Here is a 17,284-nt window from a genome sequence, read left to right on the forward strand (position 1 = left end):
TGTGATGTGTGTTTGTGAGGGAGCAAGTGGAGGATGGCATGGTGTGTGGTTTGTTTTTGTTTATGTTATGTGCAACCTCGGAGTTGGTATATATAAGTGGGGGGGGGGTCTGTGTGCAGTGGGTGGAATGGTGTGTATGTTAACTGGTGTATGGGGTATGTATGTTCGTGACTGTGTGATTCGGAATTGTGAGTTTCGGTGTTGTGAATGGCTCGACTTCATAGTCTTGGGTTACTGAATTTTGAGATTTCAGTAATTCAAGATTATGAAGTGAAACCGTGAATATTCTAGTCCTTGGTGGAACTGTTCTGCTTCAATGGTGAGTAGATTACCCTGTCCAGCTTGCATTCATCAGCAAATGTGGTCAACCATATTTCTGAAATATTAGGCAGTATATCTGCAAAATTAATGCCAGACTGGAGAGGGCTCAGCACTGATCCTTTTGGTACTCCACTAGTCACAATTTATTTTCAGAGAATGAATTATTAACCATCACAGCTTAGGATGCTTTGCAAATTTACAGTTTACATTAAAGCATTCTGGAGGAAAATGTAGGATTTATCATTAATTTTGTCTAATTTTTCAGTTTTACCTGTGTGGGAGACAGTGTCAAAGCCTTTACTTCATTGAAGTAAACAGCATGCTTGCAGTGACCTCTTGCCACAGCCTTCTTAACCTTTCCAAACAAGCTTATTAAGTTCAGGAGCCTAGTAAATCATTTAAGTCACCTAAGTCTGCATAATTGAGTTCTAGTAGGATATGTTTCATAGTTTTGCATACAAGCCAGTAGTACTGATGGGCTTATAATTACCTGGGACTATAGCAGGGTCACCCTTGTGTAGGGGAGTCACTGTGGCTGAATTCAGCCTGGAATTTTTTATGGTCCCCATGAAGTATTATTTTTAACCTTTGACATCAGTTTTAATGAATGTTCAAGGGTGATTTCAGTGGTATCAAAATTTTCATAGTGGGTGCAGCAGTGTGAGTAGGTGAAATAAAGTTTGCACAACATTTCCTTTCTAATACATATATATATATATATATATATATATATATATATATATATATATACAGACAGTAAGTTACATCCTTGGCATTAGAATGTGAGATATTATTATTGGTGAGCGCAATGCATTGCAAAGCATTGTTCCTTAATTGTAGACAAAATTAAAAAGGTATATTTCTGTTTGATATATTAAATGCTGTACATTTTGCTGCAGTGCTTTTATGCCCCTTGCTGGTACACTTCATTGTGGTCTTGTGGTAGGGAGATGGGGCTTTCTTACATTTCAATATTTTCCTTCTTTGACTACAGTTTATTAGAAGGGGAGTTCCACCAGTAAGTTTTATTCTAGAATTTACCATTATTTTTAGGTTGGACAGATACTAACATTTCTTTGTAGCTCTTTAGGCACTGGTAAAACTTAGAGGTGATTGTTTTAGCCCTCTCAACTGAGTCCATTTGCTGGGTATTGTTGGTAATTTTGTCTAGGTTTTCTGCAAACTTAAGTATGTTTGCTTGAAAAATACCCAAAACTTGTTCTCATTTGCTTGTGGGGTGGAACTGTTAGTCCTACAGAAACTATGACTAATTTGTAATCAGATTTAACCAGGGATGAGTAGTTGTAGGGTGGGGTACAGGCAGGAGCTAGGCTGGTAAGGAGCAGGTGAAATATGTTATTGTCTCTTGTGAGCACTTTTGCAATTTTCTTATGAGCATTGGTATTAGCAACATCTAAGATATGCTGAGCATGTCCATTTTCATAGGAGAAAAGTGTCAGTCACTCCTTGAGTAATAGGATTCCCTTTATAAGAAGGTATTTTGCCTGATATTTTATGATTCAATTGTGATAATGTAATTTCCATTATTTTTTGCAGGATATTGATGGAAGCCTGTAGCCAACAGTGAAGTAATAGCTGGACTTTTTAAGGATGATTTGGATATAGAGGAGTTCCATGTTATTCTGGTGGAAATTTGGACATTAGATGATAGTGCTTCTGACAAAAACAAACAATTGCATGACAGGCACAAAACCTTGGTATAGAAAGAGTGATGTAATTGCAATGAAAATATTTCTTAGTAACTACACACTTCTGAATGTGGTCAATCAGCAGCTGGGTCTCAAGTTCTGCCATATTTATAGTTAGATGTCTAGCAATAAGTAGTGCCACAATAATGTTGTCCAAATTTGAGTCTTAGTTTGCTATGTTAGAATGTCCAGTATAGGTGTCTGCTTACAGGAAAAACACTATGGTAGATGCAAATGCTTTGACCAGTATACATAACCCCTGCCATGAAAGGACTAGACCACCCAGGTGAAACAGGAACTCTTCTGTGCCATTTTTATTTGCCCAGGAGAACACATGATGGACCCCATATAATGATACCAGTTACTCGACCAATTGTTGAAGCCAATTATCTTTTTATGATACATAGGCATCCTTCTTGGTGAATGAAAAATATTAAAAGCACAACTATTAAACAGTAGAGGAAAAACAACAAAATGGTCTGGACTCAAGAAACTTCATTGTAAACATCTAGTGCCACAATAGAAATTGTCCTGGGAGTAGAAAAAAAGATAATACTCAAAATCTGAGCCTTCCCTGTCTTTTACTCATGCATACTAAGTTCCAGCATGTCTGTCTGCATTCAGTTCCTGAGTTCACTGACTCCCATGTGAACCATCACAAGGTCATAGTCATAGTCATATTAAGGCCCTTGACACAACATTGATATTGGCAAAGGACAAGCGGCTTACACCTCTCTTTGTTTTAGTCTAGTCTGGTGAGAGTGGCTCCTGTACACTTAAGTGTGTAATCACTTATGGATGAAATACTTACCTGTGCGGAAGCATGCTTATTGAGACTTAGGGGCTTAGGCCCATTTTGCTGGTGGCTCTTGGTTGAGGTGTGTAATTTGCACTATATGCACATGGAGAATGAATAAGTGATGCCTTGTGTGCTTTTAGAGTGTGGTCTACAAGGCATTGGCATTTTGTTTCTTTAAAGCTTCATTTTAAATTATGGGCCTAGTGGTGCTTAGTGGTTGATGATGCTCATCAGTAGTGAGTGGATGTGAATAATTGGCCTCCATGTTTTTTTTTTAAATATTAAACATTTACATCTCTCACATATTCTGTCAATTAGTAGAAACAATGACAAATCTGTCAGCATAAGGCAGTTGTCACATTGCTTTAGAATACATAATGTGAGCAGACTGACTTCAGATGGGGCGTCAGCAAACTACTGACCCACATTGACAGAGAATGGAATAGTGGGGAGGTCACACTACTCAAGGATTGGAAGGAGACTACTGTAGTAGACTCTGAAGATGTATAGTTGCAGTATTTTTGGTGGTATTTGAAGATGAGTTAAAAAGTAACTAATTTAGCAGTACTTAGTAAAAAGAAATAATTAGGCTATATTGTGTAAAATAAAAGTAATTTTACACAACTACTTTGTAGAGTTACAGCTCTAAGTACTATAGAGGTTGCTTGATCCTGGTACTATACAGGTCACTTGAGCATGTTGCAGAACAGTTGCTAGGTGCTGTTAACTGATAGGTTTGGTGAAAATTTCACCACCCCCGTCCCCTTCAAACATTCCACAAAGCATTCCCTCTACATCTCCCCCACCTTGCATGTCCAAAGAGCAAGTCATTAATACTCTCAACAAGGCCAAAAACACAGCCTCTATTGATTGCATGTTAAATGGTTTAAAACATGAGTTAGCAACTCCATTAGGTATTCTCTTCAACCACAACCTGAGTACTGGTTTTGTCCCTACTGTGTAGAAAACAGCAAATGTCACCTCCTTTCATAAAGGCAATACAACAACAGGCCCTAGGAACTATAGAACCATACCCTTAATCAGCCTTATCTGTAAGGCCATGGAACAACTCATCATGGGCCTTATAAATAAGGATATAGGTGATCTCCAAAGCCTTGACCTGACACAGTTTGGTTTTGTCAAGGGCAGGTCATGCCTGTTACACCTAGTGGACTTCTTTGAAAATGTCACCAGAGCCATAGATGAAGGTAAATCTTTGCATACAGCCTACCTTGACCTAGCCAAGGCCTTTGACACAATCCCACATTCTGGCATTATTGATAAACTCCCCCAGTTGAATATCAGCCATTATATCATCAGATGGGTTGCTAACTGGCTCACCGACAGATAACACTCAAAGTTGGGGATTTTACCTCAAACAGCAGACCTGTCACCAGTGGAGTTCTACAGGGGTCAATGCTGGGCCCCCTATTGTTTGGAATATACTTCTCAGAAGTTCAGGTCAAAACAGAGGGTCTGTGGCTTACTATGTTAACTGACGACTGAAAATTAGGTGCAATCGTTGAAGCCCCAAACATTGTCAACATATTTCAAAAGGGACTTACACAAATAGATGACTGATAATGAAGTCATGGACTCAAACTCAAAGCAAAAAAATGCATCATCATCCCATTCTGTAAAAACAATATCCCTGCAGACTATCATATAAATAATTATACCCTAAGTAACAACTCAGTAGTGAGAGATTTGGGAATGCAAGTTGACTGTAGCCTAAACTTTGACCACCGCATGTCTACTGTGGAAAGGAAGCCATTCTATTTTGCACACCACATTAGCAAAGGCATTGCCTCAAGATGGGGATGGTGCAGTGGTGCTGTGGTAGTGTTATCACCTCACAGCAAGAGGTTCTTCAGTTCGATTCTTGGCTGGAGTACCTTCTGTGTGCAGTCTGTATGTCTTTTCTGTTTTCGTGTGGGTATCTTCTGGGTGCGCCGGTATTCTCCCACATTACAAAGACATGCATGTGGAGCATTTCTCCTTGGGCCTCTGCTGAATACTGGCTTTGTTCCATGTCAGACTCCCAGTAAATAAATAAAAAAAAATAAATAAGAGTGAAAGAGATCATAACACTCCTGTACTCAACCCTCATCAGGCCAATAACTGAGTACAATACTCCCTTTGGTATGTACTTTACCAGGCACCTGCAGCAATTTAAGAGTCGAGAGAGATTTCTGACTAAGAAAATTTAGGGTCTCCAGCACATGTCATACACTGACAGATGGAAGCCACTGTCACTGTACTCAGCAGCCTACAGACTACATAGAGGCGACTTGTGCCTGGTCTGCAGAGCAATCTCACATCCAAACCTAATGGAAATGCTGCACATCTACAAGTCAAATGGGGCAAGGGTCACTTACTCCAGGGAACTTAACCTGGCCTGTGACATAAATAGAACCTGCTCTAGAGACAGATATGTCTCTCAGAGGTTGCCACTCCTCTGGAACATATTACCAATTCACATCAAACAAAGCCCCTCTATGACCCTGTTTAAGCATAGCCTGGATGACTGAATGGGAAACCATAAGTTCCTGCCCAGGATTTCATCTATGACCCTCCTAGATATGGGCAGTCATTGCTAATTAAGATCTCAAATTTAGGCAATATCCTTTATATTGGTTTTCTCTAGTAATATATTGCATACACATAGCTAGGCATATAAAGACCTTTGGGTCAATAGCCCAGTAACCACTTATGAACATGTGAACCTATCAACTAGGTACGCTGTGCTGGAAAAAGAGTGCTTAGCCATCAAGTGGACACTTGGTTTCCTAGTGGATTATTTGTTAGGGAGATAATTCATCTTAGAAATGGACTATGCTCCATAGTGAGGATACATAAACAGTAGGCTGAGTATACAAAGCTCAATAGGGAGGCCCTATCATTGCAAGTCCATTTAAAGTTTGAGTTCAGAAAAAGCCAGAATTAACCAATCAGTGCAGATGGCTGGCTTTGTACGTGCAGCCCATCAAATAGAGATGAAACTGATAGTTTCATGCTGGGAGGTCAATTATAAAATATCATGGTGGTTCTTACCCACTAAAAGAGTAAACCTGACTCACGTGTTTAAATAGTAGCACAAACAATGTTCATATCTGTAAACTGTATGTATAGTACTGATATAAAGAATCCATTGTAAAGAGGGTAACCAGTTTTTTCCTAAGTTGCAACTACTGCTTTAAGATCAGAAAGTTACATGACTGTAATGGTAAGACCAGGTTTCTTAGATTATTTTTTTGGATGTGTTATAAAATAGAGGGCTAAGGAAAGTCTGGGAAGAGAGCATTTGTCCTTTGTGAAAAGAGTCTGGTAATTCATGGCAATAAATTTGAGAGAGAAATAATTAACTATAGTGGAGACAACATGAAGATTGTTCCAGCTACAAGAATCCATAGAGAGGAAGAGCTACCAACAAAGAGTGCAATGCAAACCTGACAAAGAAGTATTTGCAGTCCAGTCTGTTAAACAATGAAACCTTATCTTGTTTGAAAGATACTGCCTTATTTGCACAGGTACCTGTATATAATTAACTAAATTATTTAAAAAAAAAGGCTATTGGTCTGTGGAAAACTTCCAATATATATTTTCCAATATATATGCATCAACCAATGGCCATCTTTCTGTGAATATCTATAACTTCAGTATGCACATGCATATGTACATGCACACATAAATATGATGCATTTTATTTTTTTGTTTGTTTATTTATTTAACACTGTTGGAATGCAGAGATGTTTTATTGTAGTGCAATTTCCTGATGGACTAGCTTTTGGTCATGTCTGCCTAATTTATTCCACATTCTGACCACCTGTCTGTTGTTATAGCTTTCTGGGATGCTGATTTAGACTAACTGACTGCGTTCCTGGGTATATGCAATAGTAAAATGAATAAATACAACTTAATTGCTGTAAAGGCCCCCTGGGCATGCAGTCTGTTTTCAGGGAAACCTAGGAACAATTTATCATTAAGTGACTTTCTCAGAATCAAAGAGCTAATAAAATGGAGCATGTGAAAAATCAAGCCTAAGACTCCTGCGAGGTATCTATCTGTCTATCTATCTATCTATCTATCTATCTATACACCAACCACATTCTTAAGACTCTGCACAAGTTCCCCAAAATGTCATTGAATGCACATGCAGAAGTTTGGCTGGCTTGCTCTAACTTGTGCTTGTTATACTGGATATGTCACATCCTCTTAAGCCATTGAAGTGGGTTGCACCAGCTGTTCTCTCGGAAACTGAATCGATCAGGGTATCCAAAATAATTTACTCTTTATAAAATAAAGAAATAAAAATTAAATATGTAAACAAGCAACTAAATGAATAAATAAAATGAAAATTAGGAAATCACTGTTATTGAGAGAAATGACAACAGCTGTGACTGGAAAGAGTCAATCAACATGTTTATTATCTTCTTTTGGCAGTATTTTATTTTTATTTATTTAACATTTGTTTACCGGGATGGTCCGACTGGACAACAGTGTCCATTTTCAGTCAAGGCCCGGGGACCAAAGCACCAGCACTACATTTTTACTAATACGTCCAGTACAACAAAGAAAAAAATGACTATACAGATTGTATGTAACTTCTTCAGTCTAGCAGAGGTCAGTAAAGCAATTTATATACATGGGAGATTAATCAACAAAAATATATATGAGAGAATAGATTAAGTAAAAATGCAGTACAGCATGTCTTAGAGTTTCTTAAGCCTCTACAGCACATTTAATATGTCATCTGATAGAATAGAGTTTACAGCTGTGAGGAAGACAAGGGGTATAGGTAAGGGAGAAGGAGGTTACAGGAGTTATAGAGTGGATTGAAGTGTAGTTAGAGGGTATATCTGAGTGAGGAAGACAAGGGGATATAGGTAAGGGAGAAGGAGGTTACAGGAGTTATAGAGTGGATAGAAGTGTAGTTAGAGATTATATCTGAGTGAGGAAGACAAGGGGATATAGGTAAGGGAGAAGGAGGTTACAGGAGTTATAGAATGGATAGAACTGCAGTTAGAAGGTATATTTGAATGAGGAAGACAAGGGGATATAGTTGAGGGAGAAGGAGGTTACAAGAGTTATAGAGTGGATAGAAGTGCAGTTAGAGGGTATATCTGAGTGAGGAAGACAAGGGGATATAGGTAAGGGAGAAGGAGGATGCAGGAATTATAGAGTGGATGAAAGTATAGTTAGAGGTTATATCTGAGTGAGGAAGACAAGGGGCTATAGGTAAAGGAGCAGGAGATTACAGGAGTTATAGAGTGGATAGAAGTGTAGTTAGTGGTTATATCTGAATGAGGAAGACAAGGGGCTATAGGTAAGAGAGGAGGAGGTTACAGGAGTTACAGAGTGGATAGAAGTGTAGTTACAGGTTATATCTGAGTGAGGAAGACAAGGGGATATAGGTAAGGGAGAATGTTACAGGAGTTATAGAGTGGATAGAAGTGTAGTTAGAGGTTATATCTGAGTGAGGAAGACAAAGAATTAAAGGTAAGGGAGAAGGTTACAGGAGTTATTGAGTGGATAGAAGTGTGGTTAGAGGTTATATCTGAGTGAGGAAGACAAGGGGATATAGGTAAGGGAGGAGTAGGTTTCAGGAGATATAGAGTGGATAGAAGTGTAGTTAGAGGTTATATGTGAATGAGGAAAACAAGGGGATACAGGTAAGGGAGGAGGAGGTTAAAAGAGTTATAGAGTGGATAGAAGTGAAGTTAGAGATTATATCTGAGTGAGGAAGACAATGGGATACAGGTAAGGGAGGAGGTTACAGGAGATATAGAGTGGATAGTAGTGTAGTTAGAGGTTATATCTGAGTGAGGAAGACAAGGGGCTATAGGTAAGGGAGGAGGACGTTACAGGAGGCATAGAGTGGATAGACGTGTAGTTAGAGGATTTACCTGACTGAGGAAGTCAAGGGGATATAGGCAAAATAGGAGGAGGTTACAGGAGTCATAGAGTGATAGAAGTGTAGTACAAGGTTATATCTGAGTGAGGAAGACAAGGGGATATAGGTAAGGGAGGAGGAGGTTGCAGGAGATATAGAGTGGATAGAAATGTAGTTATATGTTATATCTGAGTGAGTAAGACTAGGGGCTATAGGTAAGGGAGGAGGAGGATACAGGAGTTACACAGTGGATAGAAGTGTAGTTAGAGGTTGTATCTTAGTGAGGAAGACAATGGGCTATAGGTAAAGAAGAAGGCAGTTACAGGAGTTATAGAGTGGAAAGAAGTGTAGTTAGAGGTTACATCTGAGTGAGGAAGACAAGGGGCTAAAGGTAAGGGATAAGGAAGTTACCAGCGTTATAGAGTGGATAGAGGTGTAGTTAGAGGTTTTATCTAAGGGTATAATACAAAAGGATATAGGTAATGGAGGAAGAGGTTACAGGAGTTAACAAGTGTATATAAGTGTAGTTAGATGTTATATCTGAGTGAGGAAGACAAGGGATATAGGTAAGGGAGGAGGTTACAGGAGTAAAAGAGTGGATAGAAGTGTAGTTAGAGGTTATATCTGAGTGAGGAAGACAAGGGGATTTAGGTACAGGAGAAGGAGGTTACAGGAGATATTGAGTGGATAGAAGTGCAGTTAGAGATTATATCTTAGTGAGGAAGACAAGGGGCTATATGTAAGGGAGAAGGAGGTTACAGGAGGTATAGAGTAGATAGAAGTGTAGCTAGAGGTTATATCTGAGTGAAGAAGGGGATATAGGTAAGCGAGAAGGAGGTTACAGCATTTATAGAGCGGATAGAAGTGTAGTTAGAGGTGAGGAAGACAATGAGATATAGGTAAAGGAGAAGGAAGATACAGGAGTAATATAGTGGATATAAGTGTAGTTAGAGGTTTTATCTGAGTAAGAAAGACAAGGGTATATAGGTAAGGGAGGAGGAGGTTATATGAGTTAAAGAGCGGATAGAAGTGTAGTTAGAGGGTATATCTGAGTGAGGAAGACAAGGGGGGATATAGGTAAGGGAGGAGAAGGTTAGAGGAGATATAGAGTGGATAGAAGTGTAGTTAGTGGTTATATCTGAGTGAGTAAGACAAGGGTATATAGTTAAAGGATGAGGAGTTTGCAGGAGTTATAGAGCGAATAGAAATGTAGTTAGAGGTTATATCTGAGTGAGGAAGGCTAGGTGCTATAGGTAAAGGAGGAGGAGGATACAGGAGTTACAGAGTGGATAGAAGTATAGTTAGAGGTTATATCTGAGTGAGGAAGACAAGGGGCTATAGGTAAGGGAGATGGAGTTTACAGACATTAGAGAGTGGATTGAGGTGCAGTTAGAGGGTATATCTGAGTGAAGAAGACAAAAGGATATAGGTAATGGAGGGAAGAGGTTACAGGAGATAAAGAGTGGATATAAGTGTTGTTAGATGTTATATCTGAGTGAGGAAGACAAGGGATATAGGTAAGGGAGGTGGAGGTTAGAGGAGGTATAGAGTGGATAGAAGTGTAGTTAGAGGTTATATCTGAGTGAGGAAGACAAGGGGATATATGTAATGGAGAAGGAGGTTACAGGAGTTATAGAGTGGATAGAAGTGTAGTTAGAGGTTATATCTAAGTGAGAAAGACAAGGGGATATAGGTAAGGGAGGAGGAGGTTATAGGAGTTACAGAGCGGATAGAAGTGCAGTTAGAGATTAAATCTGAGTGAGGAAAACAAGGGGATATAGGTTAGGGAGGAGGACGTTACAGGAGGCATAGAGTGGATAGAAGTGTAGTTAGAGGATTTACCTGACTGAGGAAGTCAAGGGGATATAGGTAAAATAGGAGGAGGTTACAGGAGTCATAGAGTGATAGAAGTGTACTTCAAGGTTATATCTGAGTGAGGAAGACAAGGGGATATAGGTTAGGGAGGAGGAGGTTACAGGAGATATAGAGTGGATAGAAGTGTAGTTAGTGGTTATATCTGAGTGAGGAAGACAAGGGGATATAGGTAAGGGAGGAGGAGGTTGCAGGAGTTATAGAGTGGATAGAAATGTAGTTATATGTTCTATCTGAGTGAGGAAAACTAGGGGCTATAAGTAAGGGAGGAGGAGGATACAGGAGTTACACAGTGGATAGAAGTGTAGTTAGAGGTTGTATCTTAGCGAGGAAGACAATGGGCTATAGGTAAAGGAGAAGGCAGTTACAAGACTTATAGAGTGGAAAGAAGTGTAGTTAGAGGTTACATCTGAGTGAGGAAGACAAGGGGCTAAAGGTACGGGATAAGGAAGTTACCGGAGTTATAGAGTGGCAGAGGTGTAGTTAGAGGTTTTATCTAAGGGTAGAATACAAAAGGATATAGGTAATGGAGGAAGAGGTTACAGGAGTTAACGAGTGTATATAAGTGTAGTTAGATGTTATATCTGAGTGAGGAAGACAAGGGATATAGGTAAGGGAGAAAGAGGTTACAGGAGTTATAGAGTGGATAGCATTGTAGTTAGAGGTTATAGCAGAGTGAGGAATACACGGGGCTATAGGTAAGGGAGAAGAAGGTTACAGGAGGTATAGAGTGGATAGAACTGTAGTTAGAGGTTATATTTGAGTGAGGAAGACAATGGGTTATTGGTAAGAAAGGAGGTTACAGGAGTTATAGATTGGATAGAAGTGTAGTGAGAGGTTATATCTGAGTGAGGAAGATAAGGGGATATAGGTAAGGGAGGAGGAGGTTACAGGAGTTATAGAGCAGATGGAAGTGTAGTTAGAGGTTATATCTGAGTGAGGAAGGGGATATAGGTAAGGGAGATAGAGTGGACAGAAGGGGCGTTAGAGGTTATATCTGAGTGAGGAAGAGAAAGGGATGTAGGTTAGGGAGGAGGAGGTCACAGGAGTTATAGAAGGGATAGAAGTGTAGTTAGAGGTTATATCTGAGTGAAGAAGACAAGGGGATATAGGTATGGGAGAATGAGGTTACAGGAATAATAGAGTGGATAAAAGTGTAGTTAGTGGTTTTACCTGCATGAGGAAGGGGATATAGGTAAGGGAGAAGTAGGTTACAGGAAATATAGAGTGGATAGAAGTGCAGTTAGAGGATATATCTGAGTGAGGAAGACAAGGGGATATAGGTAAGGGAGGAGGAGGTTACAATAATAATAGAGTGGATAGAAGTGTAGTTAGAGGTTATATTTGAGTGAGGAAGACAAGTGGATATAGGTAAGGGAGAAGGAGGTTACAGGAGTTATAGAGTGGATAGAAGTGTAGTTAGAGGTTACATCTGAGTGAGGAAGACAAGGGGATATAGGTAAGGGAGGAGGTTACAGGAGGTATAGAGTGGATAAAAGTGTAGTTAGAGGTTATATCTGAGTGAGGAAGACAAGGGGATATAGGTAAGGGAGAAGGAGGTTACAGGAGTTATAGAGTGGATAGAAGTGTAGTTAGAGGTTATATCTGAGTGAGGAAGACAAGTGGATATAGGTAAGGGAGAAGAAGGTACAGGAGTTTTAGAGTGGATAGTAGTGTAGTTAGAGGTTATACGTGATTGTGGAAGACAAAGGGATATAGGTAAGAGAGGAGGAGGTTACAGGAGTTTTAGAGTGGACAGAAGTGTAGTTAGAGGTTATATCTGAGTGAGAAAGACTAGGGTATATATGTAAAGGAGAAGGTTACAGGAGTTATAGAGTGGACAGAAGTGCAGTTAGAGGTTATATATGAATGAGGAAGACAAGGGGATATAGGGAAGGGAGGAGGAGGTTACAGGAGGTAAAGAGTGGATAGAAGTGTTGTTAAAAGTTATATCTGAGTGAGGAAGACAATGGAATATAGGTAAAGGAGGAGGTGGTTAGAGGAGTTATAGATTGGATAGAAGTGTAGTTAGAGGTTATATCTGAGTGAGGAAGACAAGGGGATATAGGTAAGGGAGGAGGAGGTTAAAGGAGAAATAGAATGGATAGAAGTGTAGTTAGAGGTTATATCTGAGTGAGGAAGACAAGGGGATATAGGTAAGGGAAGATGAGGTTACATTAGTTATAGAGTGGATAGAAATGCAGTTAGAGGGTATATCTGAGTGAGGAAGACAAGGGATATAGGTAAGGGAGGAAGAGATTACAGGAGGTATAGAGTGGATAGAAGTGTAGTTAGAGGTTATATCTTAGTGAGGAAGACAAGGGGATATAGGTAAAAGAGGAGGAGGTTACAGGAGTTATAGAGTGGATAGAAGTGTAGTTAGAGGTTATATCTGAGTGAGAAAGACAAGAGGATATAGGTAAGGGAGGAGGTTACAGGAGTAAAAGAGTGGATAGAAGTGTAGTTAGAGGTTATATCTGAGTGAGGAAGACAAGGGGATATAGGTACAGGAGAAGGAGGTTACAGGAGATATAGAGTGGATAGAAGTGCAGTTAGAGATTATATCTTAGTGAGGAAGACAAGGGGCTATATGTAAGGGAGAAGGAGGTTACAGGAGGTATAGCGTAGATAGAAGTGTAGTTAGAGGTAATATCTGTGTGAGGAAGGGGATATAGGTAAGCGATAAGGAGGTTCCAGCATTTATAGAGTGGATAGAAGTGTAGTTAGAGGTTATATCTGAGTGAGGAAGACAATGAGATATAGGTAAGGGAGAAGGAAGATACAGGAGTAATATAGTGGATATAAGTGTAGTTAGAGGTTATATCTGAGTGAGAAAGACAAGGGTATATAGGTAAGAGAGGAGGAGGTTATAGGCGTTAAAGAGCGGATAGAAGTGTAGTTAGAGGGTATATCTCAGTGAGGAAGACAAGGGTATATAGTTAAAGGAGGAGGAGTTTGCAGGAGTTATATAGCGAATAGAAATGTAGTTAGAGGTTATATCTGAGTGAGGAAGGCTTGGGGCTATAGGTTAAGGAGGAGGAGGAGGATACAGGAGTTACAGAGTGGATAGAAGTATAGTTAGATGTTATATCTGAGTGAGGAAGACAAGGGGCTATAGGTAAGGGAGATGGAGTTTACAGATATTAGAGAGTGGATAGAGGTGTAGTTAGAGGTTATATCTGAGTGAAGAAGACAAAAGGATATAAGTAAGGGAGGAAGAGGTTACAGGAGTTAAAGAGTGGATATAAGTGTAGTTAGATGTTATATCTGAGTGAGGAAGACAAGGGGGGGTATAGGTAAGGGAGGAAGAGGTTAGAGGAGGTATAGAGTGGATAGAAGTGTAGTTAGAGGTTATATCTGAGTGAGGAAGACAAGGGGATATAGGTAATGGTGAAGGAGGTTACAGGAGTTATAGAGTGGATAGAAGTGTAGTTAGAGGTTACATCTGAGTGAGGAAGACAATGAGATATAGGTAAGGGAGAAGGAAGATACAGGAGTAATATAGTGGATATAAATGTAGTTTGAGGTTATATCTGAGTTAGAAAGACATGGGTATATAGGTAAGGGAGGAGGAGGTTATAGGAGTTAAAGAGCGGATAGAAGTGTAGTTAGAGGGTATATCTGAGTGAGGAAGACAAGGGGGGATATAGGTAAGGGAGGAGGAGGTTAGAGAAGATATAGAGTGGATAGAAGTGTAGTTAGTGGTTATATCTGAGTGAGTAAGACAAGGGTATATAGTTAAAGGATGAGGAGTTTTCAGGATTTATAGAGCAAATAGAAATGTAGGTAGAGGTTATATCTGAGTGAGGAAGGCTAGGGGCTATAGGTAAAGGACGAGGAGGATACAGGAGTTACAGAGTGGATAGAAGTATAGTTAGAGGTTATATCTGAGTGAGGAAGACAAGGGGTATAGGTAAGGGAGATGGAGTTTACAGACATTAGAGACTGGATAGATGAGTAGTTAGAGGTTATATCTGAGTGAAGAAGACAAAAGGATATAAGTAAGGGAGGAAGAGGTTACAGGAGTTAAAGAGTGGATATAAGTGTAGTTAGAGGTTATATCTGAGTGAGGAAGACAAGGGGGGATATAGGTAAGGGAGGAAGAGGTTAGAGGAGGTATAGTGTGGATAGAAGTGTATTTAGAGTTTATATCTGAGTGAGGAAGACAAGGGGATGTAGGTAATGGAGAAGGAGGTTACAGGAGTTATAGAGTGGATAGAAGGGTAGTTAGAGGTTATATCTGAGTGAGGAAGACAAGGGGAAATAGATAAGGGAGGAGGAGGTTATAGGAGTTATAGAGTGGATAGAAGTGCAGTCAGAGATTAAATCTGAGTGAGGAAAACAAGGGGATATAGGTTAGGGAGGAGGACGTTACAGGAGGCATAGAGTGGATAGAAGTGTAGTTAGAGGATTTACCTGACTGAGGAAGTCAAGGGGATATAGGCAAAATAGGAGGAGGTTACAGGTGTCATAGAGTGATAGAAGTGTAGTTCAAGGTTATATCTGAGTGAGGAAGACAAGGGGATATAGATTAGGGAGGAGGAGGTTACAGGAGATATAGAGTGGATAGAAGTGTAGTTAGTGGTTATATCTGAGTGAGGAAGACAAGGGGATATAGGTAAGGGAGGAAGAGATTGCAGGAGTTATAGAGTGGATAGAAATGTAGTTATATGTTATATCTGAGTGAGGAAGACTAGGGGCTATAGGTAAGGGAGGAGGAGGATGCAGGAGTTACAAAGTGGATAGAAGTGTAGTTAGAGGTTGTATCTTAGTGAGGAAGACAATGGGCTATAGGTAAAGGAGAAGGCAGTTACAAGACTTATAGAGTGGAAAGAAGTGTAGTTAGAGGTTACATCTGAGTGAGGATGACAAGGGGCTAAAGGTAAGGGATAAGGAAGTTACCGGAGTTATAGAGTGGATAGAGGTGTAGTTAGAGGTTTTATCTAAGGGTAGAATACAAAAGGATATAGGTAATGGAGGAAGAGGTTACAGGAGTTAACGAGTGTATATAAGTGTAGTTAGATGTTATATCTGAGTGAGGAAGACAAGGGATATAGGTAAGGGAGAAAGAGGTTACAGGAGTTATAGAGTGGATAGCATTGTAGTTAGAGGTTATAGCAGAGTGAGGAAAACACGGGGCTATAGGTAAGGGAGGAGAAGGTTACAGGAGGTATAGAGTGGATAGAACTGTAGTTAGAGGTTATATTTGAGTGAGGAAGATAAGGGGATATAGGTAAGGGAGAAGGAGGTTACAGGACTTATAGACTGGAGAGAAGTGCAGATAGAGGTTATATTTGATGAAGACAAGAGGATATAGGTAAGGGAGAAAGTTACAGGAGTAATAGAGTGGAAAGAAGTGCAGTTAAAGGTTATATCTGAGTGAGGGAGGGATATAGGTAAGGGAGGAGGAGGTTACAGGAGTTATAGAGTGGATAGAAGTGTAGTTAGAGGTTATATCTGAGTGAGGGAGACAAGGGGATATAGGAAAGGGAGGAAGAGGAGGTTACAGAAGTTATAGAGTGGATAGAAGGGTAGCTTGAGGTTATATCTGAGTGAGGAAGACAAGGGGATACAGGTAAGGGAGAAGGAGGTTACAGGATTTATAAAGTGGATAGAAGTGTAGATACAGTTTATATCAGAGTGAGGAAAACAAGGGGTATAGGTAAGGGAGGAGGAGGAGGTTACAGGAGTTATAGACTGCGTGGAAGTATAGTTAGAGGTTATATCTGAGTGACAAAGACAAGGGGATATAGGTAAGGGAGGAGGAGGTTACAGGAGTTATAGAGAGGATAGAAGTGCTGTTAGAGGTTATATCTGAGTATGGAAGACAAGGGGCTATCATTAAGGGAGGAAGAGGTTAGAGGAGGTATAGAGTAGACAGAAGTGTAGTTAGAGGTTATATCTGAGGGAGGAAGACAAGGGGATATAGGTAAGGGAGGAGGAGGTTACAGGAGTTTTAGAGTGATAGAAGTGTAGTTAGAGGTTATATCTGAGTGAGGAAGACAAGGGGATATAGGTAAGGGAGGAGGAGGTTACAGGAGTTATACAGTGGGTAGAACTGTAGTTAGAGGTTATATCTGAGTGAGGAAGGGGATATTGGTAAGGGTGATAGAGTGGATAGAAGTGCAGTTAGAGGTTATGTCTGAGTGAGGAAGACAAGGGGATATAGGTAAGGGAGGAGGAGGTCACAGGAATTATAGATGGGATAGAAGTGTAGTTAGTGATTATATCTGAGTGAGGAAGACAAGGGTATATAGGTTAGGGAGTAGAAGGTTACAGGAGTTATAGAGTGGATACAAGTGTAGTTAGAGGTTATATCTGAGTGAGGAAGACAAGGGGATATAGGTAAGGGAGAAGGAGGTTACAGGAGTTATACAGTGGATAAAAGTGTAGTCAGAGGTTATACCTGAGTGAGGAAGGGGATATAGGTAAGGGAGAAGGAAGTTACAGGAATTATAGAGCGGATAGAAGTTGAGTTAGAAGTTATATCTGAGTGAGGAAGACAAGGGGTTATAGGTAAGGGGGGAGGAGGTTACAGGAGTCATAATCTGATTGAGGAAGACAATGTGATATAGGTAAGAGAGAAGGAGGTTACAGGAGTTGTAGAGTGGATAGAAGTGTAGTTAGAGGTTATATCTGAGTGAGGAAGACAAGGGGATATAGGTAAGAGAGAAGGAGGTTACAGGAGTT

This window comes from Protopterus annectens, chromosome 1.part2 (genome assembly GCF_019279795.1).
Source record: "Protopterus annectens isolate FY-2018-M chromosome 1.part2, PAN1.0, whole genome shotgun sequence".
Lineage (NCBI taxonomy): Eukaryota > Metazoa > Chordata > Ceratodontiformes > Protopteridae > Protopterus > Protopterus annectens.